This window comes from Lepidochelys olivacea, assembly GCF_965140295.1.
Source record: "Lepidochelys olivacea isolate rLepOli2 genome assembly, chromosome: 3".
NCBI classification, from domain to species: Eukaryota; Metazoa; Chordata; order Testudines; family Cheloniidae; genus Lepidochelys; species Lepidochelys olivacea.
Window position 1 is genome coordinate 131931073 of NC_140413.1, and position 25689 is coordinate 131956761.

The 25689-nt window shown below is 48.3% G+C and overlaps 1 long non-coding RNA gene across 8 annotated transcripts in view; it reads left to right on the forward strand.

Annotated features, from left to right (window-relative positions):
• Nucleotides 1-25689, forward strand: part of LOC311518064 — a 129347-nt gene that overhangs the window by 23570 nt on the left and 80088 nt on the right. For 3 of the 8 annotated variants that reach the window (XR_014710879.1, XR_014710881.1, XR_014710882.1), the window contains exons 1-2: nt 9494-9611; nt 17504-17612. The exons of 1 other annotated variant lie outside the window; for it this stretch is intronic. This is a non-coding gene — a long non-coding RNA (uncharacterized lncRNA). Of the gene's footprint in view, nt 1-9493; nt 9612-17503; nt 17613-25689 lie in introns of those variants that run through there. 4 more of the 8 variants (XR_014710875.1, XR_014710877.1, XR_014710878.1 and 1 more) reach the window with 2 other exon arrangements.

Here is a 25689-nt window from a genome sequence, read left to right on the forward strand (position 1 = left end):
AATTCTGAACAGACGCCCTTGGCTCCTTGTGTGTGTTTTGAGCTTGTGAGGATTCCAGGACTGATCTAGAGTTGGAGACTGAATTGCAGGACTTCCTTCACCTCCAAAGGATGAGTTCCAAAACAATCTGAGATTTTCTCTCTTCTCCCTTTTCTGTGGCTCCTATCTTTCCCTCTTCCTCCCAACCCAAGCAGATTCTTCTTTATCCCCTCCACAGATCCCTTGAACTGATCTCTAACACTGCTTCCTTCCCTTCCTCTTCTTTTCCCCCTTCCTCCAGGTCAGTTTCTGACTGATCTGCTCCATCCTCTAACTTGAATGCTCCCTCAGTGCAAATGGATATTTGGGCATCTAGCTATCGGCTTACATGTGCTTTATCCTATTTGCTCATGCAAATGCTGTAGCAACATGTGGCTATGCATTTTCATAAACATTTTTGTTCACAGGCCTCCACACTCCAAACCAGATCCCGGTCTCTGTTCTGCTCCCTTTGTGGCACTCCAATGGCAAAAAGAAGCTGAAACTGGCCTCCTCACCCCAGCTGCTTATTTCTCTGGCATGGGGGAATCCCCAGTGGCTGTAGAGTTGACATAACCAGCACTGGCATGGTGGGATGGGAAGGGGTGTGTCAGGCACATATTATGCCAGCTCTGTGCCACTTGGGGATTCCCCATGTATCTGGTGTGACAAAGTTCCTGCTCTACCTTGGTGGGTCTTGCACTTATTGGCGGATTTGCTCACCTTGGAGCTTCATGGCAGCCCTCAGCTTGGTCATTTTTTTGAACCCACAGTCCAGGTCGACTCCTCCTGTGTCTGACCAGGAGTTGGGAGGATTTGAGGGGAACCCGGGCCCACCCTCTACTCCGGGTTCCAGCCCAGGGCCCTGTGGAATGCTGCTGTCTAGAGTGCCTCCTGGAACAGCTGTGTGACAGCTACAACTCCCTGGGCTACTTCCCCATGGCCTCCTCCCAACACCTTCTTTATCCTCACCATGGGACCTTCCTCCTGGTGTCTGATAATGCTTGTACTCCTCAGTCCTCCAACAGTCCACATACTCACTCTCAGCTCCTAGTGCCTCTTGCTCCCAGCTCCTCACACGCACACCACAAACTGAAGTGAGCTCCTTTTTAAAACCCAGGTGCCCTGATTAGCCTGCCTTAATTGATTCTAGCAGCTTCTTGATTGGCTGCAGGTGTTCTAATCAGCCTGTCTGTCTTAATTGTCTCCAGAAGGTTCCTGATTGTTCTGTTACCTTACCCAGGGAAAAGGGACTTACTTAGCCTGCTCTCCTGCTGCTACCGCCCTCTGGCCTGGGCTTTCCTTGCTTTTTGCCTCTGCTTTCGGCTTCTCCCCCGACTGGGCCAGATGCTCTCCCCTCTTTCTTTTCTTTTTGTTGTTTTTTTTTTCTTTCTCTGCTGTTGCTAGAGTTCTGGCCAGCTGCCGGCTGGCTGTTAGCCCCCTGCCCTTGGATGCTGCTGCCGCTCCAGCTAACTCCCCCCCCGAGAGGGGGGGGCCTGCTGGCCCGCTCCCCGGAAGCGGGGAGTGGAAGGACCCAGCCCCCAGACCCAGCCGCTTGCCGTTTGTTTGTGGACCCATATTTGGCCGAGAGGACTTTTATCATCTGCTCCGACATCCCTGGAATGTTGCAGCTGCAAAAAAGAAAGCCCTGAACAGAGGAGGAAAAAGCCATCTACCGGAGGAACACCACCCGGGGAATCTACAAATTGCTGTGGAGGGGACCTAAGACTGAGTAACTTTCGAACTGTGCTCTTGTGGTGGGGGAGGCCTTGACTGTGTCTTAACTGTGTTTGTAGGGACACAGGGGGTGTGGCACGGAGCTGCCCCCCGATCCATCTGTGTCCTCCCAAGCCCCACACACTGTTCTTCACCCCCCCCACTCGACCATCTTTGCTGGCTGTCTAACATCTGCCTCTGGACTCAGCTGCTCGCCCTGATTCCACCACGTGGGCCAGAAGCACCAGCCAACCAAACAGGACTCTCTGGACAAGTGTACGGTGGTTCATGTGCCCCCCCCCCCCGAATTGTCCACCCCACAGCTTGTCCCTTTCTACCTGACCCCAACTCCTGTTAACCACCTGCCACCGCCCCCACTGGGGCATCAGCAATGGAGGGCACCAGGGTGACCTCTGCCGCTGCCATGCCCATCACCTCCCCAGACTCTAGGGAAGCCCCCCACAGCCGGCGGGAAAGGCCAGGGCAATAAGAAGGGGAAGGGCCACGCTAAAATCACCAGGCCCTCCATGGCAGGGGCCACCCCCACTGTTGCGGCCCCGCCACCGACCACGGCGTCCTTCCCCACTGCCCCCTCCACCAGCTCTGCGGGTGTCCCTTCCTTAGCCCCCAGAATGTATGCCTGGGCGGTGGCAGCCCCCCCGCCTGCCGCCTCATCATCTCTCCCGCCCACCGCCTCTGCCACCATCAATAGCGGCCGGGGCCCCTTTCCCACCATGACAAGGAAGCACGATGTCCGATGCCTCCTGGTGCCCGCCTTGCCCCACGTGGAGACCTATGTGCGGGCGTTGGCGAGGGTGGTGGGGCCCTCGGCCATTGTGGTGGCCTCCAAAATGTACGGGAAGGTTGTCTTCTCCTTAGCATTGGAGGCTGCCACCCAGGAAGTTGTGGAGAGGGGCCTGGCGGTGGGGGGGGGTGTTTGTCCCCCTAGAGCTGCTGGAGGACCTGGGCGTTCGCCTGGTCCTGACCTCTGTCCCTCCTTTTCTCCCCAATGCTGCCCTGCTACCCACCCTTTCCACCCCGGGGAAACCTGTTTCTGTTATCAGCCCTCTCCCATTGGGCTGCAAGGACCCCACCCTCCGTCACATCTTTTCCTTCCACCGGCAAGTGCAACTTTTACTGCCGGCGGCGGCGCGTGACAGAGTGGCGCTCAAGGGTCCTTCCTAATCCCCCACCAGGGGGCCCGTTACCAGGTGTACTTCTCCATGGGGGAGGCCCGGTGCTACCTCTGCTGGGTGTCGGGGCATGTCCGGAGGGACTGCCCCCTAGCCCAGCAAGGAGGGGCACCTGGGATCCCTGAGACCTGGCAGGACATCGGCCCCGTCATTGCTGACACCCCTGGCCGCCAGGTACCCGAACCCTCCCCCCCATCCTCTTCGGACCACTGCTACTCCCGCTCAGGCCCAAAAGGCACCTCCCCTACAACGCCCAGACGAGCGGGAGAGCCCCGCCCTTGCTGCTGACAATCTGGCGGGGCCTATGGAGGAGGGTGTGGCAGAGATACCACCAGGCATGGGAGAGAGCCTGCCCCAGGGAGAATCCTCCCTCCCTTATGCTACCCCACCGTTCCCCCCCCCAAGTCCCTGAGCCATCGCTTTTAGCCCCTGACATAACCCCTGCTAACCAGCTCCCAGATGATGTCATGGAGGGCTGGGCCCTAGTCCAGGGGAAGTGAGGCAAGCGGAAGGCTCGAGCTCCGCCTCATCTACCTGAGGCGGAGGCCCCCCGGAAGACCAGGAAGGGGGGCACCGATGCCGAGCCTTCCGCTTTGCCCACGAGTGCGTCTCACCCACTGGTGTCAGCCGGGAAAGACATGGCAGCACCGGAAGGTAGTGTCTCCCCTCCACGGGAGACCCTCCCCTCCGAGACCCTCGAGGAAGCCCCTTCTGTCCTGATGCTACCTGAAGCCCGCGTGAACCCCGAGGCAACCTCCATGTTCGAGGAGATCGAGTCCTTAGATCTGACCCCAGTCACCCGGGGGAGGACGACCTTTTGCCAGCAAATCTCGATCTGGGCGACCTCAGTCCACCCCTCTTTTCCCCATGTTCCCTCCCCTTAATTGCTGCTTCTGCTCCCACCTCTAAGGAACCCCTGGACTCCTCCATCAACCCGGCCGCTGATGGCACCCCACTGACAACCACTGAGCCTGCTCAGGTGACAGCTGGTGCCACACGGCCGGGACACAAGTTGCCAGGGGCACCCCCCGTTGGTGCGGAGCAATCGACTTCCTTCCCAGGCGGGGGCCCTACAGAAGATAATCCACCTCCTGATGCTGTGGCCGCTAAATCCACCACAGAGCGTGCGCCCAGTGTCACTGAGAGCTCTCTCCCCACCCCCTTAACCCTCGAGCCTGAGCGGGAGGCGCCACCATCCATCTGCTTGCCTCCCGAAACCCAGAACCTCGCCTCTGCCCCTGCTCCTGCCCCTACCCCTATCCAATTTATCTCCTACAATGTCATTGCCCTTCCCCCCCCCCCTCGGGGCTGTTTCCTTCCCTTTCCCAACTGATGACCCCCAGGGAGCAGCCTTTGTGTTCTCCTGCTCCAAACCATTAGGAGCTGCTATTTTCCCTCCACCGTCCCCTATCGCCCCAGAGCTTGAGGCGGGCCTAGAAGCTCCAGCCCATCAGGCACCCCATTGGGGATCTGCAGCCTGCTTGTCCGTTTTAGTGGACCACAGGGCTGCACCAAGGGCCCCACCGGGGAACAACCGGGAAACCGTAACCCCACCCCCCCATGAGCTGCAAGGAGAGCTGCGGAAGTTTTTAGAGGATGTCCATGGCTCCCGCAACAAGGTACAACTTGCTCTCCAGCGATGAGGGGATTTTTCTCAAATCCTCCAGGCCACAAGGGCCCTCATGGGGGAAGGTAAAGGGATGGGAAAGTAGGATGCCGCGGCCTACTGGCGGGTCCGTGTCTTCCGTGACCAATTACTCACCTACGGGATGTGTCACAGGCTGTTGCGCAGCCCGATGGGAGATGTGAGCGTCCCTGCCAGTGAGGATCCCCCCCAGCCCTCCCCATGACACCTCTCACCATCGCAACGTTGAACACCCGGGGTTGTAGGATGGCTCTCCACAGGTCCCAGGTGCTCCCCTTCCTTTGGGAGGGAGGGTACTCTGTGGTTTTCCTGTAGGAAACCCATACGTATCCGACCGCCGAAGACAGTTGGTGGCTGGAGGGGGGGGACAGGGTCTACTTTAGCCATGCCACGGTTCGACAGGCTAGAGTGGCGATCCTGTTCTCCCCCGACCTATGGCCCGAGGTGCTAGGGGTCGCTGAGGCCGTGCCGGGTCACCTGCTGCATCTCTGGGTCCGTATGGAGGGGCTCGTGGTTAACCTCGTTAACGTCTATGCCCCGACATCGGGCCCAGAGTGGCTGCAATTCTACCAGCAGGCGTCTGTCTTCCTCAGCACCTTAGATTCTCACGAGTGCCTGGTCCTGGGAGGGGATTTTAATACCGTCCTTGAGGAGCAAGACTGCTCGGGGACCGAGCAGAGCCCGTCTGCCGCGGACACCCTCCGGGAGATAGTCAAACATCACTCCCTAGTGGACATCTGGCGCGACCACCACCCGGATGACACTTCCACGTTCACCTTTGTCCGGGTGGAGGCCCATCGGTCAAGCCACTCCCGGTTGGACCGCATTTATTTATCACGCTTCCATCTCTCATGAGCCCACTCCTCCAGCATTCGGCTGGCCCCATTTTCTGACCATCATCTAGCCACTGTGACAGCCTCCCTCTGTGCAGAGAGGCCGGGGCTGGCCTATTGGCATTTTAACAACAGCCTGTTGGAGGATGAGGGCTTTGTGACGTCCTTCCGGAAATTCTGGCTGGCCTGGTGAGGGCAGCGGCGTGTCTTTCCCTCGGCACGGTGACGGTGGGACCTGGGGAAGGTGCGCGCCTGGCTTTTCTGCCACGACTACGCTTGGGGCACCAGCCGACAGAGAAATGTGGCGATAGAGCAGTTGGAATGGGAAGTCTTAGAGCTGGAGAGGCGTCTGGCCGCCAGCAGTCTGCGGAGTGTGCCGGGAGAAGCGGAGGAGCTCCGGGCCCTCGAGGACCATCGGGCCCAGGGCACCTTTGTTCGATCCCGCACCCGCCTCCTTCGGGAGATGGATCGCGGCTCCCGCTTCTTCTATGCCCTGGAGAAAATTAGGGGGGCCAAGAAACACGTCACCTGTCTCCTGGCAGAAGATGGCACCCCCCTCACGGAACCAGTGGAGATGTGCTGGAGGGCCCGAGCCTTCTACGCAAGTCTTTTCTCCCCGGATCCGACCGACCCTGGCGCTTGCAGAGTGCTCTGGGAGGAGCTCCCTACGGTCAGCGCGAGCAACTGAGACCGGCTAGAGTTGCCTCTCACTCAGGTTGAGTTCTTGGAAGCCCTCCTTCGTATGCCCACTAATAAGTCTCCAGGCATGGATGGGCTGACCATGGAGTTCTACCACGTGTTTTGGGACATCTGCGGCCCAGACCTAGTCACCGTCTGGGCCGAGTCTTTGCAGAGCGGGGTACTCCCTCTTTCGTGCAGGCGAGCCGTGCTCACCTTATTGCCAAAGAAGGGGGACCTCTGTGATTTACGAAATTGGCGTCCCGTCTCGCTCCTCAGCACGGACTACAAAATCGTAGTGAAAGCAATCTCGCTGCAGCTAGGGTCTGTGCTGGCGGACATGATCCACCCAGACCAGACCTACACCGTCCCGGACTGCAGTATCTTTGATGACCTATTTCTGGTTTGGGACCTTTTTGGAACTCGGACGTAGAGACGGTCTGTCGTTCGCCCTCCTGTCCCTAGATCAGGAGAAGGCGTTCGATAGGGTGGACCATGGGTACCTCCTGAACACTCTGCAAGCGTTTGGCTTCAGACCCCAATTTGTGGGTTTTCTCCGGGTGCTATATGCCTCCGCAGAGTGTCTGGTTAAGGTCAACTGGACCCTGACCGAACTGGTCAGCTTCGGGAGAGGAGTACGGCAGGGGTGCCCCCTCTCGGGCCAGCTGTACGCTCTGGCGATCGAGCCCTTCCTCTGCCTCCTCTGCAGGAGATTGACAGGGTTGGTGCTGCGGGAGCCGGAGTTGCGGCTGGTCCTGTCGGCGTACGCTGATGACATGCTCCTCGTGGTCCAGGACTCGGGTGACTTGGCACGGGTGGAGGCTTGCCAGGCCATCTATTTGGCAACCTCCTCTGCCCGGGTCAACTGGATCAAGAGCTCTGGCTTGGTGGTAGGAGACTGGCGGCAGGCGAGCTCCCTCCCACCCGTGCTTCAGACCATCCGGTGGAGCGCGGGTCCGCTGCTCTACCTCGGCATTTACCTTTCTGCCACGCATCCCTTTCCGCCAGAGAACTGGGAAAATTTAGAGGGCAGGGTGATAGAGCGGCTCCGGAAATGGACGGGACTACTCCGATGTCTCTCCCTTCGTAGGAGAGCGCTGGTGCTTAATCAACTAGTCCTGTCCAAGCTCTGGTACCGGCTCAACACCCTGATCCCAGCCCCGGGTTTCCTGACCAACCTCCGGACATCAATTCTGGGGTTCTTTTGGTCAGGAATGCACTGGGCCCCTGGAGGGGTTCTTCATCTACCCCTGAAGGAAGGAGGGCAGGGCCTGAAGTGTCTGCACACTCAGGCCTGTGTCTTCCGCCTCCAGGCCCTACAGAGGCTCCTTTATGGTGCAGGCAGTTCGGCGTGGAGCGTACTGGTGCACGCCATCCTGCGCTGCATCTGAGGGCTCCGATATGACTGGCAGCTCTTTTATCTCTGTCGGGGAGGTCTTCCGCGAGACCTCTCCAGGCTGCTGGTCTTGTACCAGGACCTCCTCCGGACTTGGAAACTGTTTTTAACGACCAGGTCCGTGGTGGCCACCAAGGGGGCAGATCTCCTCGCAGAGCCCCTGCTACACAACCCCCAGCTCCGTGTGTAGGTGGCGGAGTCCCGCTCGGTGCGCCAGAGCTTGATCCTGGCAGAAGTCACGAGAGTCGGAGACCTCCTGGACTACAACCGGGGAGACTGGCTGGATCCCCTGACGCTCACTCAGCGCATGAGGGTCTCCAGACCTCATACTCCCTGGCGCGTACTTCAGGAGGTGAAGGCCGTTTTGCCGCCCGCTGCTAGAGCTTACCTCGATTGGGTCCTGCTCGAGGGCACGCCCTGCCCACCCTCTACCCCAGGCCCGCCAGACCTTTTAATTGGACCCCTGCCACGTAGACCCAATCGACCCCCTCACCCCTTTACAATGAGCGGCTGCATGAACTGCAGCCGGTACGCTTCCAAACCACGCCAAGGAAACATCTATACACCCTCGTGCTCCACACCCTTCACCCCCTCACCCTAGTGTCCCACCCCAACACAAAGTGGCAAGACTTCTGCCACCTTTGGAGGGTGAGCAGCCCCGGTGGGCCAGCCTATATTCCACCTTGGTTCCGAGGCCCGTCGGGGACATCAGTTGGCAGCTCCTTCACGGAGCTGTGAGCACGGGCACGTACTTGGCGTGGTTCAACCCCATCCCAGATACTTGTCCCTTTTGCGGTGTGAAGGAAACCCTGGTGCATGTATATTTGGAGTGTGCCAGCCTGCAGCCCCTGTTCCGGCTCCTCACAAATCTTTTATTATGTTTTTGGTTGCATTATTCCCCTCACCTTTTTATTTATGCACTCCCAATCCGTAGCCTCACAAAGTCGCGGGATCTCCGCGTTAACCTCCTCCTGGCCCTGGCTAAAACAGCCATCTATAAAACCAGAGAGAGGAGGTTGGCTGATGGAGTTTCCTGTGACTGTGGGGTCGTTTTCCGATCCTCGGTCCGTTCATGTATCCAGGCGGAGTTCCTCTGGGCGGCATCCACTGACTCCCTTGATGCTTTTGAGGAGCGGTGGGCACTGTCCGAGGCTCTCTGCTCGGTGTCCCCGTCCGGCTCCCTTTGTTTGACCCTTTGATTGGGAGAGAGAGTAAGGGACCCCAGCCCCAGCCAGTGCTAGTGTGGACACCACCACCTTAGAGGGGTCCTTTCACATGTGGGTGCACGTGCCCCCTCCGGGTTGTCAACCTCACAGCCTGCCTCTTTTGTTGGGTGCTTTCAGAGGAGGAGGGAATTGTTGGTGACACTCGGGTGTGGCGCCAGGTAACTCAAGGGGGTGGCAGACCTTGAGAGTCAATGAAGCCCCCTCGCTCTGGACCACCAGGTAACTCAGAAGCGTGGAAGACCATGAGAGTCGAGGAAGCCCCCCGCTCTGGGCCCAGGCAAGCTTGAACACTTCCCTCCCCTGAAGCTAATGAGAAAACAAGTGTGATTGGTTGCTGTGTTACACATTGCATATGCTGTTGTTTTGTTTTGTAAGTGTGTTATGCAAATAAAAAAACACCTTTTTTGCTTCAAAATAAAAAATTAATCTCCTGTAGCCATCTGGCCTGACCCTGTCACACTGGTTAATCCAACTTTCTGGAAGCATAAAGCATCCTTAGTGGCAGAAAACAGCCTCAGGGGCTCAGGATCTGTGGTGTTATTGTGCAGCAAAGCTAAGCACTGGGGTTCCATAAAAGGTGTTCCACTTAGTTTGCAGGGATGAAGCATACACAGAGGCAAAAATGTGGAGACTTAGTTTACTGCACCACACCGAGCGTGTAATTTCGAGAAAACCTCATGTTGCGAGATTTGCCAGCCCTTTAAACTTTAACAGTTTATTCATGCTCTAAAAAAAGCAAACATAAGAAAACATTAATAGATATAGTCATGCACAGTGTGCAGGGCTTATCTGGCTTAGGACATCTGATTGCAGCGCAGCCTTATTTATCCGAAGAGACAGAGACGTGTCAGCAACATCAACAGCATTCGGATAAAAAGGGCTTAGGACAGTCAGGGGAGTTAATGGGTAAGTGCTTCATTCAAGGGGACCAAACATGATTCAGATATAAAAATGTTTTGGTTAAAGAGGGGTTGGATTATGGGTAAAGAGGGTGTTATCATACCAGTTTCTTAGACCAAAGCTCCAAAATATTATTATTTAAAAAATGATATACTTGTACTAATTTTTTAAAAGTGCCTGATTATAATAAAAATAGTTAATACATATACAGGAAGTTGCTTCTCTGACAGGAATTGATTTTGGTGGAGTCTTGGACATGAGGCAGCATGTCCTAGTGGATAGGTCACAGAACAGGGAATTAGGAGACCTGTGTTCTCTTCCTGATTCTGTCACTGACCTGCTGTGTGACCGTGGAAATATATATGTGCCTCAGTTTCCCTGTCTGTAAAACGGGATCAATGATACTTCCTTTGATAAAGCACTTGGAAATCTATGATTGAAAACAGTATACCACCGTAAATATTAACATTGGCAAAATTATTAGCTGGAAGAAGACTTCACAACTAGGTGGGACACTCACACTGCACCCTCTAAAAAGGTGTTGCATGGGCTGCACACCCTGGGAGCTGCAAGAAGCACATTATTTCCAGGAGCTCCCAGGGAGTGCAGGAAATGCACTATCCTTTCAGTGCGTGCTTCCCACCTAGCCCAATAGTTAGGGCCCTAACAAATTTACAGCCATGAAAAACACCTCATGGACTGTGAAATCTGCTCTTTTGTGTGCTTTTATCCTATACTAATTTTATGGGGGAGACCAGAGTTTCTCAAATTGGGGGTCCTGACCCAAAAGGGAGTTGCAGGGGTTCACAAGGTTATTTTAGGGGGGTTGTGATATTGCCACCCTTGCTTCCGTGCTGCCTTTAGAGCTGGTTGGCTGGGGAGCAGTGGCTGTTGGCTAGGTGCCCAGCTCTGAAGGCAGTGCCCCACCAGCAGCAGTGCAGAAGTAAGGGTGAGAATTCCATACCAGGCCATCCTTCCTTCTGTGCTGCTGCTGGCAGTGGCTCTGCCTTCAGAGCTGGGCTCCCGGCCAGCAGCCACCGCTCTCCAGCTGTCCGGCTCTGAAGGCAACACAGCCAGCAGCAGTGCAGAAGTATGGTTAGCAGTACCACAACCCCCCTACAGTAACCATGCGACTCCCCACAACTCCGTTTTGGGTCAGGACCCCTACAATTACAACACCATGAAATTTCAGATTTAAATAGCTGAAATCATGAGATTTACAATTTTTAAAATCCTCTGACCAGGAAATTCACCAAAATGGACCATGAATTTGGTAGGGCCCTACCAATAAGAAAGTAAACCCAACTCTGCCTCCAATTCCAGATGGCACCTTAATGGCTCTCTCAGGCCTGTGGGGCATTCATGCCCTGTGTTTGTGCAAGACGAAGGCTGGTACCTGTGCCCTCGCAATGTTGTTTTTTGCATCTGCTGTGGTGCACTCTTGAGTCTCTGCTCCCTCTTCCATATTCCACAAGTGCACGCAGGGTTGGTCCCACACTCCCAGATTTCTGCACAACATGCTGAGGAAATGACCTATATTTCACCTTTGTACAATAGACCTGCCCATTGTGTCTCAAGTAGCCTCTCTCTCTGGCCAGAAGTGATGTGAGCATTCTTGTAAAATACACCATAATCTAAACTGAGCAAATGCATTTTGTTCCAGTTTCAAGCACAAAAATCTACTTCAACGTAGAAGTGACTCCCTCCTTTTCTGACCTACCTCTCATTATTGATGTTATAATTGCTAACCTCAGTAATGTGGATGTCTTAAAACTCCAGGGCATGGGAATGTGTTTTATGAGCCAACTCACACCTTCTGCAGGAGAAAACTGTGCAAGGGCCAGAAAACGCCATGTGTTTCAGCTTGTGGAGTTTCTACAAATCATCCAGCCATGCAGTGGGGTAGGGTCCATAGTGATGGGTGTGTGTTGAGAGGGGGGCATGACCCTCCCAAATAATGGAAGTCTACGGATCCACAGCAAAATCTCTAGATATGTATGCAGAAGGCCAAGGAATTAATAGGGTATCCTAGTGCATCTGCACTTCTCCCCAGGGTTCCTGTCTCCCATGGCAGCTCTCCTGGGAAACTTGCTCCCACTCCATACCTGGGCCAACACTTGCCTTTCAAAGCAGGCTTGATTTTGTGGAATGGGATTCTGCATAAGAGAAATCTGATAGGGAAATCCAGATGAGTCCGGAGGGGGCTCATAGACTCATAGATCTTAAGGTCAGAAGGGACCATTGTGATCATCTAGTCTGACCTCCTGCACAATGCAGGCCACAGAATCTCACCCAGCTACTCCTGCTGATGCTCTGGAGAACAGGCCTCCCGTTGGCCAACTCTCTCAGGGCCTCTGAAGAGCCTCAATTGTCCAGAGTTTGACCTAAATGTTTCTGTAGAGTTGGAGGGAAGGGAGAGGATTCTCCATTGGCTTGTTCCTTCTCCCACTGATACAATGTAAGACTTTTTAGTCTGTTTTCCTCACCACCATACTTCTAAAGGGAGTGCATGAGGTGCCCCTCAGTTTGTAAAGTGCTGTGGGCATTCACAATGTGCTGCAAGAGATTTCTAACAATAAACAACAACTAGATGAGATAAGGATGATGTCAGGGGCAGGACTGAGGTTGCCATGGCATGTGGTATAAAGGTAAATACAAAAATCCCCAAACCGAACCAAAATAAAATAGCAAAATACAAAACACACAAAAACAAAAATAAATAAAACCGGCACACTGAAATCTGTGGAGTTGATTGAGCTTCATCTCTAAATTGTCACTAGGTGGCAGTATTTCAGAAATTAACTGCACTGCTATGAGACAGCAATGGGTATTGCACAGTCATATTCCTTAAGGGATAAAGGTCATGAGTGATACTATTCCATACAGGGTCAGCAGCTTCAGAGATTTAAGGTGGACAGTACAAAGGATCATGAACCGCTTTTGCAAGATCAGTTTTTCAAGTAAAGGCATGTAAAATCTGCAGGCGCCTGTCTGTCCTTGTGGGTTGCTTAAGAGACCTCTTTACAGGAACTATCTTTAAGCTTTGCAGGAACTGATTTTGTATTGCTTTTTGAAATGGAATTGTCCTGTTTGGAAGTAATTTAGGTCTTGTTTGCACAGGAAAGGATTTTTTTTAGTATAATCCAATGTATGAATTTAAACAACTATAGTTATTCCAGTATAACTCCCTGTGTGGATGCTTTTATTACTTTGAGTACCTTTTCCAGTTTAGTTTATGCCACTTGAGAAGATGTTTAAATCAAACAAAGCCGTTCTTATATGTGAATAAGTGTCCACACTGGGGGAGGAGAGGGGTCATACCAGTATAATGTTGGTATAATGGGTACATCTTCCCCATGTAGACAAGACCTTAGGGACAAATGATAGCATAGATTTCTAATTCAGAGCATGGGGAATGGAATAGGAGGGGCATACAGCAGGGAAAGACTTAGGAGAAATTGCCCCATTGAGTATTTGCTGATTGTCAGACAGAATATCCCTAGAAAGAAAATTTGTGATTTCCTCTCCTGCTCCTTCCTCTGTCACTCTCACACACATATACCCTCTCTCTCTCCCTCTCTCACTCACTCTCTCTCATCTAGTTTGAAAATGAAATGTAGTTAGTCCTGTAGCTCAAGTAGTTGAAATCTGTGCTGAAGATTCAGGGTTCAAACCTGGTAACAATGCCTTGTCAGGAGTTTATTACAATTGTACGTAATGAACGGGCCATGTGAAACTTTTGACCTCTGATATTTAGATGCCTTAAAACTACCACTGGTCCCCATCATTCTGCATTTAAAACACTGCATTTCTGCCAGCGATGTAGACTTTCCAAAGCAACTACTGTCAGAGGAAAAGTAATGAGATAGAGCACTTCTTGGCCTGGTGAAATTCTTCCCCAGGTAACCTCAAATTAACCAATATGGAATCTACTCACCTCTGCAAAATTTCAAGTCTCTGGTTCTATCTGATTAGGTCTGTAACCACAAATGCTAACCAAGTCTCATTGTCTGAGCGGGCTACTCAGGTTGTTAATCAGGACAGCTGGATTTGGGCGCGGTCGATCCTATACTATTAAAGATGATGTCATTCTTTACTGAAATATCTGTTTTCCCCATGGCAAAGAAGGATTTGCCATCCCAGATCAGACCATTGGTCCATCAAATTTGGTATTCTGCCTCCAGCAATGGACAATATCTAGTGCTGCTGAGGGAAACCAAATCCCCTACCCTATAATTCAAGTAACCAATTATGCTATGCTGTACATTAACAAAAAATTCCTTCTGGTCTCCTGCAGGTGATCAATTTATGTCCTAACGAATGAGAATTGATTACCCTTAATGTGACTTACATAACTTTCAATGGTTTCAGAGTAGCAGCCGTGTTAGTCTGTATTCACAAAAAGAAAAGGAGTACTTGTGGCACCTTAGAGACTAACGAATTTATTTGAGCATAAGCTTTCGTGAGCTACAGCTCACTTCAACTTTCAATGTTGTTAATGACCAGAATATATCCCATTTTGTTTTTTCCAAATCCACCCAAAATGTGGGTACCTGATTCACCACTGTGCTACCCCAGTTTTACACCAGTGAAACTCCATGGATATTACTGGAATTTCAGTAAGAGTTTCTATAATGCTTTATCAAATTTCTGTCAGAAGATCAAATTAGAAAGGATTTTCTAATTAAAGTGCATTCAAGACACCACACTCAGGTAAAGACAAGACACACTAGATCAGTGCATATAGTAATATTTAATGACACAATGTATGACACTATATACACTAAAAATGCAAACAAGCATATAAATAACTTCATGCTGGTTCTCATGTATGTAGCTTGCTACATCTCCTTGTGCTATGATCCTGTCAGCTCTCCTAAGTGAAGTAGGGTTAGTCTGGATCAGTACTTAAATGGAAGACCTGCAGTAAACGCTGCATGAAGTTGTATTGATTATCTCGTAAGTGGTACTTTTCTCTCTGAAACAGTCTCCCAGATTGTTGAGGGCCACTTTGCTGTTCAAGAACGTCTGAGGAACAGTGGGGGGGGGGAGGGGGGAATAAACAAGGGGAAATAGTTTTACTTTGTATAATGACTCAACCACTCCCAGTCTCTATTCAAGCCTAAGTTAATTGTATCCAATTTGCAAATTAATTCCAATTCAGCAGTCTCTCGTTGGAGTCTGTTCGAAGTTTTTTTGTTGAAGAATAGTCACTTTTAGATCAGAAATCGAGTGACCAGAGAGATTGAAGTGTTCTCCGACTGGTTTATGAATGTTATAATTCTTAAAATCTGATTTGTGTCCATTTATTCTTTTACGTAGAGACTGTCCAGTTTGCCCAATGTACACGGCAGAGGGGCATTGCTGGCACATGATGGCATATATCACACTGGTAGATGTGCAGGTGAACGAGCCTCTGATAGTGTGGCTGATGTGATTAGGCCCTACGATGGTGTCCCCTGAATAGATATGTGGGCACAGTTGGCAACGGGCTTTGTTGCAAGGATAGGTTCCTGGGTTAGTGGTTCTGTTGTGTGGTATGTGGTTGCTGGTGAGTATTTGCTTCAGGTTGGGGGGCTGTCTGTAGGCAAGGACTGGCCTGTCTCCCAAGATTTGTGAGAATGATGGGTCGTCCTTCAGGATAGGTTGTAGATCCTTGATGATGCGTTGGAGAGGTTTTAGTTGGGGGCTGAAGGTGACGGCTAGTGGTGTTCTGTTATTTTCTTTGTTGGGCCTGTCCTATAGTAGGTGACTTCTGGGTACTCTTCTGTAGGTTTCAGAGTAGCAGCTGTGTTAGTTAGGTTTCAGAGTAGCAGCCGTGTTAGTTCCCCACCCCACTCTCCTGCTGGTAATAGCTCATCTTAAGTGATCACTCTCCTTACAATGTGTATGGTAAACATCCATTTTTGCATGGTCTGTGTGTATATAAATCTCCTCACTGTATTTTCGACTTTATGTATCCGATGAAGTGAGCTGTAGCTCACGAAAGCGTATGCTCAAGTAAATTGGTTCGTCTCTAAGGTGCCACAAGTACTCCTTTTCACTTTGCTGTTGGAATCACATAAAACTGAGATCTTCCCCATCTGATCATTAAAGAGCCGATGACATTTTTGGTAAAACTAGGGATATTACCCCTGGAGTCATAACTAAATGCCAGCCTGAGTAATTACATTCTGCCTACCAAAAGTTTGCCAAATCAATGGGAAGTTATTCTACATATCCTGTCCCTAAGCTCTTGTGTGGTGTTTCTGTTGCTGTTAAATAGCTACCACATTTCATGGCCGTAGTGGCCGCCTATCAATGCTGAGTGTTGTGCTTCCTGTGGCTAGTATGTACTTGTTTTCCTGGTAATTGTAAAGTGCTTTGGGATAAAAGACACTATGAGCCAAACCCTGTAGTTCTTCATCAGGCAAAACACCTGATTGCCTGATTTCTCATTTATTCCAAGGGCCTTGGATATGTCTACACTGCAGTAAAACACCCACGGCTGGCCCGAGTTAGCTGATTTGGGCTTGCAGGGCTTGGGGTGAGGGGCTAGAAAACCGCAGTGTAGATGTTCAAACTCTGGCTGGAGCTTGGGCTCTGAGCGCCTGTGAGGGAGAGGATCCCAGAGCCTGGCCTCCAACCTTAGCCCAAACATCTACACTGCAATTTTATAGCCCCACAGCCAGAGCCCCACGAGCCCAAGTCAGCTGATCTGGGCCAGCCATGAGTGTTTTATTGTAGTGTAGACATACCCTTACAATGCTCTGGCAGTATAAACAGGCCTTAAATGTTTACACTCACTTTAAAGGCCCCTTAGACTACCAAAATGGTGTGAATGGATGTTAGTGTAAATAAGAATCTGGCCTCTGGGAGTTTTGCCTTGGTAAGAATGTCAGGATTTGGCCCTCTGTACATATAAGCTCATACTCATTATGTTCTTCTTCAAAGACGGAAAAGAAATGCCCTACTTATGAATACACCCTAACATGTACTATAAGGAGACTAACAGCAAGTGCTGTACACAGACAGCAAGAGAAATATATAGTACTTTATATAACTCAGTAAAAGTGGACTGCCCAGACAAAGGAGATGTATTTTTTTGCAGTACGCACAGCAGCAAATGACCAAACAGGAGAGTAGCAAATGCAAGTGACATTTCAAGGTGAAATCCTTTAGGGAAACAAGATAGTAAAAATGCATGCTCCAGTATCTTGTGAATGTAGCTGGCTGATAAAAATATTCGCTCGTGAGTGATGCAATCATTCTAGAAAAAAGGATTAGTCCTTGGAAAGGAGGGGGAGGGTTAGAAAGCTCAGGTGAAGGTAAGATGAAGAACAGCATCGTTTAGGCGTCTGTAGTTGTCACTATGTCTCCAGGGACAGCATTTCCTGCATTCTTAGTACGATTTACTGAAACTACATAGGCATTAATTATATGTAACCAGGCAATGTGGCATACTGCCCAGCAAATGATACAATAGAATATAGTGGGAAGGAACCAGACTTTTTTATAATCAAAAATGCCCAGGTCAGGCCTGATTCTGATCTCACACTGGTTTTACATTAGTATAACTCCATTAACTGCCATGGAGTTACTCCTGATTTACACCATGAGGCCTTGGAATGGACTAGAAGAGTGAATATGCAGTCTTAATACTAAGGCTGTGTGAAAGATTTGCACAGAATCCTGAATACACCTGAAATCAGAGTGGGGTTCAGATTCTTTTGCTGTCTACATTACCTCAGCTCAGATTTGGGAAAGGAACCTGCCACTCCCCATCTCAGGGCTCAGAGACTGTCTGTATTTCCATGCGTCTGATGAAGTGAGCTGTAGCTCACGAAAGCTTATGCTCAAATAAATTGGTTAGTCTCTAAGGTGCCACAAGTACTCCTTTTCTTTTTGTATTTCCTTAGATGTCTTCAGGGGAGCCATCTGCAGTGGCCACCTCCTGTGTCCGGGTTTCTATGCCCCAAGGCATTTAGGAAGTGATGGGTGGCTGCTTTAGGGTAAGATCATTGCCAGGTAAGAATCATTCCCACGCCCAATCCTAAAGGGTTTATGTCTCAGGGCAGGATGTGCTTTCCCCATCCCCCAGTAGGGCAGTGGAAGAAGGGAAACTCCTTCTCCCACTTCTAGCCTCAGTCTTTACCATGATACCTAGGATGGTAGCTTAAGAGCCCTAAGCGATCCTTAGTGACTGCATACTAGGGAAGACAAGCAACATAAAGTGCAGCTACGTAGTTTCTTCTACAGCTTCACCATTTAGATCCTTGCAAAGCAATTGTGCAGCTCAGGGCTGATGGAAAACAAGGATTTCTTTCAGTTTCATAAATGGGAGGGTCAGGGGAACGTCCCCATTCCCAGTGATCTGAGGCTGCCTAATCATCCTGAAGCTGTAGATTGCTTGATACTTCCAGCCCATAACTCCTGAGTAGTTCACTGGCATCGTTTTTTCTGGACAGACAATTGTCAGCACTATCAAAAAGGCTGGCCAGACACGGGGGCTACTTCAAAAGGCAATGGTTGAAGGGTATTGACAGTGAGGCTGGTGCAATGCATCTGCCCCCAGCATATAAACTCCATGACCTGCTTCCCCTCTCATGTACACTAGTTTTACATTGGTGTCACTCTATTGACTTCAGTGGAGTTACTCTTTCTTTATACCAAAGGAGGACTTGTGGTTAGAGACTAACCAATTTATTTGAGCATAAGCTTTTGTGAGCTACAGCTCACTTCATCGGATGCTCACGAAAGCTTATGCTCCAATAAATTGGTTAGTCTCTAAGGTGCCACAAGTACTCCTTTTCTTTTTGCAAATACAGACTAACACGGCAGCTACTCTGAAACCTTTCTTTATACCAGTGTCGAAAGCAGGAAAATCAGGACCTCTGTTTTTGTAGTGTGCCCCCTGTCCTGAATTTTCCAGAGAAATCCTGTGAAGTCATTGTTTGCTAACACATTACTAATTGCTGGTTGGCAAGACAAAGTACTGTTAGGGTTCTGTTCCGAGTGTAATGTGCGGAGTCCTCTGCAATTACCTGTGATGTCTAACTCCCTTAATCAGGCAAAAAATGTTTTCTTTCTAATAGTGTGATGTGATGGTTAGTGCCATTGAGGCAAGACTTAAGGCAGTAGCGGGGTGTTGACCTTTAGCCCAGAAAGCTATCACTGAGCGCTATGCATAATGCCAAGTGAAAGAGTTTGGGCCATTCTAATCACTGTGAGAATAAGATAAATACATTTAGCACTAGAGACATGCATTTTAGGTGATATGGGAGAGGAGAGAAAGCTGGAATAGGCAGCCACTCATGAGCAGCAATCCCAAGCACTGAAGAAACCTTTTTATTGCACCCATCATCCAGTAAAAGATATTATCTCACCCACCTTGTCTCTCTAATATCTGATGTATCCACATTTCGGCTCTGAGCCTGAAAATACATATGCATGTGCCAACTTTACACACTCTGGGCTTGGTTTGCAGAAGTGCTGAGCACACACAACTCCAGTTAACTTCAAGAGGAGCAGCAGGTTCTCAGCAGCTCAGAAAATCAAGCCATATGAGTAGTTGCATTGAAATGAATGGGAATACTCACAGTGCATAAAGTTAAGCATGCTGCATAAATCATTGCAGGATTGGAGACTTATATAGCACCGATCACCATATTTAGGCGCTGTAGTTTTAGCTACTTGTAGCTGTTGACCCTGCAGCCACAATTTTCACTTGTGCCAAAGTTGGATCAGTAAAGTCTCCGAACCAAAGTGCAGCAAAAAGCATGATATGACATCACAAGTGATCTTTGTGCTGTTGATGTCAGATTTAGCAACAACCCATAGCATGAACAATGCACTATATCCACAGCATGCTCAGAGAAGGGAGTGTCTCACAGTCCCACAAAAATAATAGGTATTATCTTGATTTTGAAACAATATTTGTGTGAATCTCATATAAAGTTTAACACATATGCAGTGCTGGGGAGGAGCTGGTGGTCCTGGTACATGTAGGTACCAGTGACATAGGGAAAGGTAGGAGAGAGGTCCTAGAGGCTAAATTTAGGTTGTTAGGTAAGAGATTGAAGTCCAGGACCTCCATGGTCTGAAATGCTTCCAGTTCCATGCACAGGGCCAGTTAGACAAGTAGAACTGCAGGGTCTCAATGCGTGGATGAGATGATGGTGTAAGGAGGAGGGTATTAGATTTATTAGGAACTGGGGAACCTTTTGGGGAAGGGGGAGGCTACAGAGGAAGGATGGGCTCCACCTAAACCAAAATGGAACCAGACTGCTGGCATGCGAAATTAAAAAGTTTGTAGAGGAGTTTGTAAACTGAGGGCTGGGGGAAGCCAACAGGTGCAGAGGATCACACTATTTGAGGGGAGGCTCTATTAATGGGGATTCTCTATATCCTAGTAAGGTGGCAAGAATGGAAGATGATAAAGTACAGGTAAAAATTGAAGAGAAACAGTCAAATGAAAAAGAGTCCCACCAATTACATCACATAATGGCAGACAGCTAAAAAGCAACAATTTTTATAAGTGCTTGCAGACAAATGCTAGAAGTCTAAACACTAAGATGGGTGAACTTGAGTGCCTGGTATTAAATGATGATATTGATATAATAGGCATCACAGAAGCTTGATGGAATGATGATAACCAATGGGACATGGTAACATGGTAACATGGTCATACAAAATATATAGGAATGACAGAGTAGGTCGGGCTGGTGGGGGCACCAGCATAAAAAAAGCATAGACTCAAACATAGTAAAAATTTTAAATGACTCAAACTGTACCATAGACTCTATGGAGAGCAATTCTATGCATGAATAATAAGAATATAACAGTAGGGATATATTACCAACCACCTGCCCAGGATGGTGATGGTGACTGTGAAATGCTCCAGGAGATTAGGGAGACTATAAAAATAGAAATCTCAGTAATAATGGTGGATTTTAATTATCCCCATATTGACTGGGTACATATCACCTCAGGATGGGATGCAGAGACAAAGTTTCTTGACACCATAAATGACTACTTCTTGGAGCAATTAGTCCTGGAACCCACAAGAGGAGAGGCAATTCTTGATTTAGTCCTAAGTAGAACACAGGATCTGGTCCAAGAGGTGAATATAGTTGAACTGCTTGGTAATAACGACCATAATATAATTAAATTTAACATCCTGGGGAAGGGGACACCAAAGAAGCCCATCACAGCAGCATTTAACTTCAGAAAGGGGAACTACACAATGAGGGAGCTAGTTAAACAGAAATTAAAAGGTACAGTCACTAAAGTGAAATGCCTGCAAGCTGCATGGAAACTTTTAAAAAACACCATAATAGAGGCTCAAATTAAATGTATACCACAAATTAAAAAACATAGTAAAAAGGACCAAAAAAGTGCCACCATGGCTACACAACTAAGTAAAAAAAAAGTGGTTAGAGGCAAAAAGGCATCCTGTAAAAATTGGAAGTTAAATCCTACTGAGGAAAATAGAAAGGAGCATAAACTCTGGCAAATCAAATGTAAAAGTATAATTAGGAAGGTCAAAAAAGAATTTGAAGAGCAACTAGCCAAAGACTTAAAAATTAACAGCAACATTTTTTTAAAGTACATCAGAAGCAAGAAGCCTGCCAGGAAATCAGTGGGACCACTGGGCAATCAAGGTGGTAAAGGAGCAATCAAGGGAGAAAAGGCTATTGTGGAGAAGCTAAATGAATTCTTTGTATCAGTCTTCATTGTAGAGGATGTGAGGGAGATTCCCACACCTGAGCCATTCTTTTTAGGTGACAAATCTAAGGAACTGTCCCAGATTGAGGTGTCAATAGAGGAAGTTTTGGAACAAATTGATAAATTAAACAATAATAAATCACCTGAGTTGCCCCTGAGTTGTGGGGTCTATGTACCCCAGATTTTGATCAAGCTAAGTGCAACCATATTATTTGTATTCAGCCATCATTAATTAATAAAATAGAACACCACATAGTTAAGGGTTAATTTGAACAAACAGGGCTTCTAGAGGCAAGATCAGATGCTAGCTGTATTTGCAGTTTCTGCTAATCAGAATGGGAGGAGGGGAGAAAAAGAGTCAACAAATTGAGACTGAAAGAAAATAAGTGGATGAAAACTTTGAATTCAGGTGCCTTTGATATGGAAGCTTATTATGACTAAGATTGTTAGGAATGTTTGTTGATAAGTCGTTTATTGAAGTTAGGAGAAGTGATGATCCAGTAGGGATCAGTATGATCTAGGTGTTTTGTAAAAGTTAGTTATAAAAAGACTAGATAATAGAGTGTACTTTGGAGCAGTTCTCTGAAGCTATCCTGAGAAATTTTTTCCTGACACCAGACTCCCCGGTGGAAAGCAACCAGCTATTGCTTACCTGCTGCAAATTACTCAATACCATCTCAGATTCTAGGTAATTTGGGATGGTCTAAACCTATTGCTTATGTCTGTGTGTGCTTAAATCTAATAAATTGTAGTTTTAGATAAGAGCACGTTTACTTGTAATAATCTTTCATCAGACAGAATTGCTGTGTTCCCATTGATTTATTCCTGACACCACCTGGAATGAAACAATTACGTTACCACTGCTTTGGGTTCTGAAAACCCTGGGTAACAGTCTTCATCCAAGAGTTCTGAAGGACTGAGGTGTTGTGAATGGTGACTGAGGAACTGTGGGGAGGAGAGTGTTTGGGGGAAAAGATCAACAACTCCATTTTGGCCAGTTGAGTTTTAGTTGATGACTTGACATCCACAATGAGATGGCAGATGGCAGAGAGAGAGGCTGAGGTGTTGGATGGGCTGATTGGCTGTAATTTGCTGCAAGCTAGTAGATCAACAGCTTCACAGATCCAGGAGCATTATCAGAAAAGTGAGAAGACAGACATACTATGGGCCTCTTTCTATTCTCATTGAGGTCAAAGGCAAAACTCCCATTGATCTCTGGAAACAGGGACAAGTCCTAACTCAGGGGTTTTCAAGAATATTTCAACACATGAGAAAAAACAGTTCCTGTTTTTAAAAGACTAAAGGGTCATGGCTGGAGCACTTGCCTCCCTTCTCCACTTCCTCCCACAAGTCCCATCTGCTGAAATGAATGCACTGGGAGTTCATATTATAGAGCCACTCCTCACTGATTAAGTGCAATGTGCTAGCTGGTATCAGGCAGTGGGAATCACTGCTCGCCTGATGACTTCAGCATACAGGAGAAGGAGCTGGGCTGAGTGTGAGAGGAAACAGCAGCAAATGTGGCCTGAATGCTAAGTCAGAGCAATGAACATGTAGTTGCTCTGATGCAGACACTTTCACTGCCCTGGGCAAAATGGAAAAGGGATACCTCTTCCCATCCAGTGATGGAATCAAGAGTCACTAAACATTCTGCTGCCCTAGGCCTGTTCTGCCTGCATGGTGGAAATGGCTCTGAATGCACATTACTTTTGACTGCAGAGACAGTATTGTCTTTTCTGTTTTTAATCTGAGAAACAAAGGAAACGATTGCATGGTCTAATGTCTGAAAGAATAGCCCCTAACACAACAGGCATATGCAGTTACTGCAGCAATGACTTGAATGCATTTATTTTCTTGCTAATACCTTTCCACTTATAACAATATTTGACTTAATGAAAAACCAGGAGCCCCTCTTGTCCACTAGGTCTTTTCAAGCAATCAAACTAAAAAATAAACCCTTCCTTACACAGTTTTCCAAGAGTTTTGCACATTATATTTCTTTTTAAAAAAATACATTTTCAATTGGTTTCTCAAAGAAATAACAACATTAGAGACAGTGGGAAAAATTCTAAACCCAGATGCACCCGTGCCTTGATTTTGCTGAACGTGCAAATGCACAGTATAACCCTGTCCAGTGTTACCAGTAGGAAAAATACAACTTCATCTCAAACACAATAACAGAACATCGGAGGGAGCAAATCAGCTTTAGGGCTTGTCTATACATACAGTGCTGCAGCAGTACTGCTTAGTGAAGATGCTACCTACGCTGCGCTGGGAGAGGTAGGTGTTGTAAATATAAAGGGAAGGGTAAACACCTTTAAATCCCTCCTGGCCAGAGGAAAAACCCTTTCACCTGTAAAGGGTTAAGAAGCTAGGATAACCTCGCTGGCACCTGACCAAAATGACCAATGAGGAGACAAGATACTTTCAAAGCTGGAAGGTGGGAGAAACAAAGGTTTTCTTGGTCTGTGTTTTGTTTTTTTCTTTGCCGGGACCAGAGCAGGAATGCAGGTCAGAACTCCTGTAAAGGGCTAATAAGCAATCTAGTTAGATATGCGTTAGATTCTGTTTTGTTTAAATGATTGATAAAATAAGTTGTGCTGAATGGAATGGATAGTCCTGTTTTTGTCTTTTTGTAACTTAAGGTTTTGCCTAGAGGGATTCTCTATGTTTTGAATCTGATTACTCTGTAAGGTATTTACCATCCTGATTACAGAGGTGATTCTTTTACTTTTTCTTCAATTAAAATTCTTCTTTTAAGAACCTGATTGCTTTTTCATTGTTCTTAAGATCCAAGGGTTTGGGTCTGTGTTCACCTATGTAAATTGGTGAGGATTTTTATCAAGCCTTCCCCAGGAAAGGGGGTGTAGGGTTTGGGAGGATCTGGGGGGAAAGACATTTCCAAGCGGGCTCTTTCCCTGTTATATATTTGTTAGACGCTTGATGGTGGCAGCTATAAAGTCCAGGGGCAAAAGGTAAAATAGTTTGTACCTTGGGGAAGTTTTAACCTAAGCTGGTAAAAATAAGCTAAGGGGGTTTTTCATGCAGGTTCCCACATCTGTACCCTAGAGTTCAGAGTGGGGAAGTAGGGTTACCATATGTTTGGGTTTTCCTGGACATTGCCTCTTTTTTGAGGCTCCGTCTTCTGTCCTGGCAGATTTTTCAAACAACAGGCAATGTCCGAGATCTTTGCAGAGCAGATGTTGCAGCTGAGAAAGAGCCCTGATTGGTCTGCTTCCTGATTGGTCCCTCCCCACAGCTGCAGGATCCTGCCCACCCAGGCCCCAACTCCTAGCCCTGGAGAGGGGGTCCCAGAGGGAGGTACTGACTGCTGTGGCTACATCCTGGGCTTGCACCAGCCACCCTGTCCCCCCACCTCCAGTGAGTACCCCCACTGCCGGTACCCCCTCCAACTTCCCTAACTGTACCTCCTCCAGCTCCCCCTCCCCCTGCCTCCTCTCCTGCAGCTCCCCCTCCGCCAGTGTCCTCTTTTTGGGAATCTGACATATGGTAACCCTCGGCATAGGTACTCCACCTCTCTGAGATGGGATAGCTATGTTGACAGAAGAAACCCTCCCATCAACATAGTGCTGTATATATGGGAAATTTGGTGGGTATAACTATGTTGTTCAGGGGTATAAATTTTCCACACCCCTGAGCGATGTAGTTATATCAACATAAGTTCCTAGTGTAGACCAAGTTTGCTCATGTTGTAAGTGGCAATCAGTTCTCAGCTAATTTGTGGTAGGTTCTTGTATTCTGTACTTTTTTTTGGTGAGTGTCAAAGGTTTTAGGGTCCTGAGAACAGAGTGTGTAGATTTCCCTCCACCTTCTCTTTTTCTTTTCTTCCTCCTTTTTTTGGTCATATCTATCAGTGAATCTGGTTAAGATCAGGAATCTTGTGCAGTAAGGGTGAAATTCATCAGGGTGAAGAGGACCAGCACAAGGCTTAAGCAGGACTTAAGAGGTGCACAAATCCTGTGTCAGCCTCTGTCATTGTATCCTGCTTTCTCAAAAGGAATCAGTACTTGTACATTCATTCATCCTTGACTGGGTGATGGTGGATGTTACAGATTTTCACATTGTGGCTACTCTGTGTGTTGCTATTAACAGCATGATATTTACAAATATCTTGATGCTATTACCACTTAGCGTTTGCACTTTTCACATGGGCTCTTCTGTGTATTGCTACCAAACAGCATGATATTTACCAATCTGCCCTGATACAGTGGCCACTGTTATCAACTCTGCATTTGCCATCCTGCAGAGATTGTAAAGCAAGTTTCCTTCTGTTCTCAGTACAGGAATATCCAGTACCAGAGTTATTGCTAGTACCTTGGTCAGTTGAGTTTTTAAGGTGCCCACTGTATATATTTTC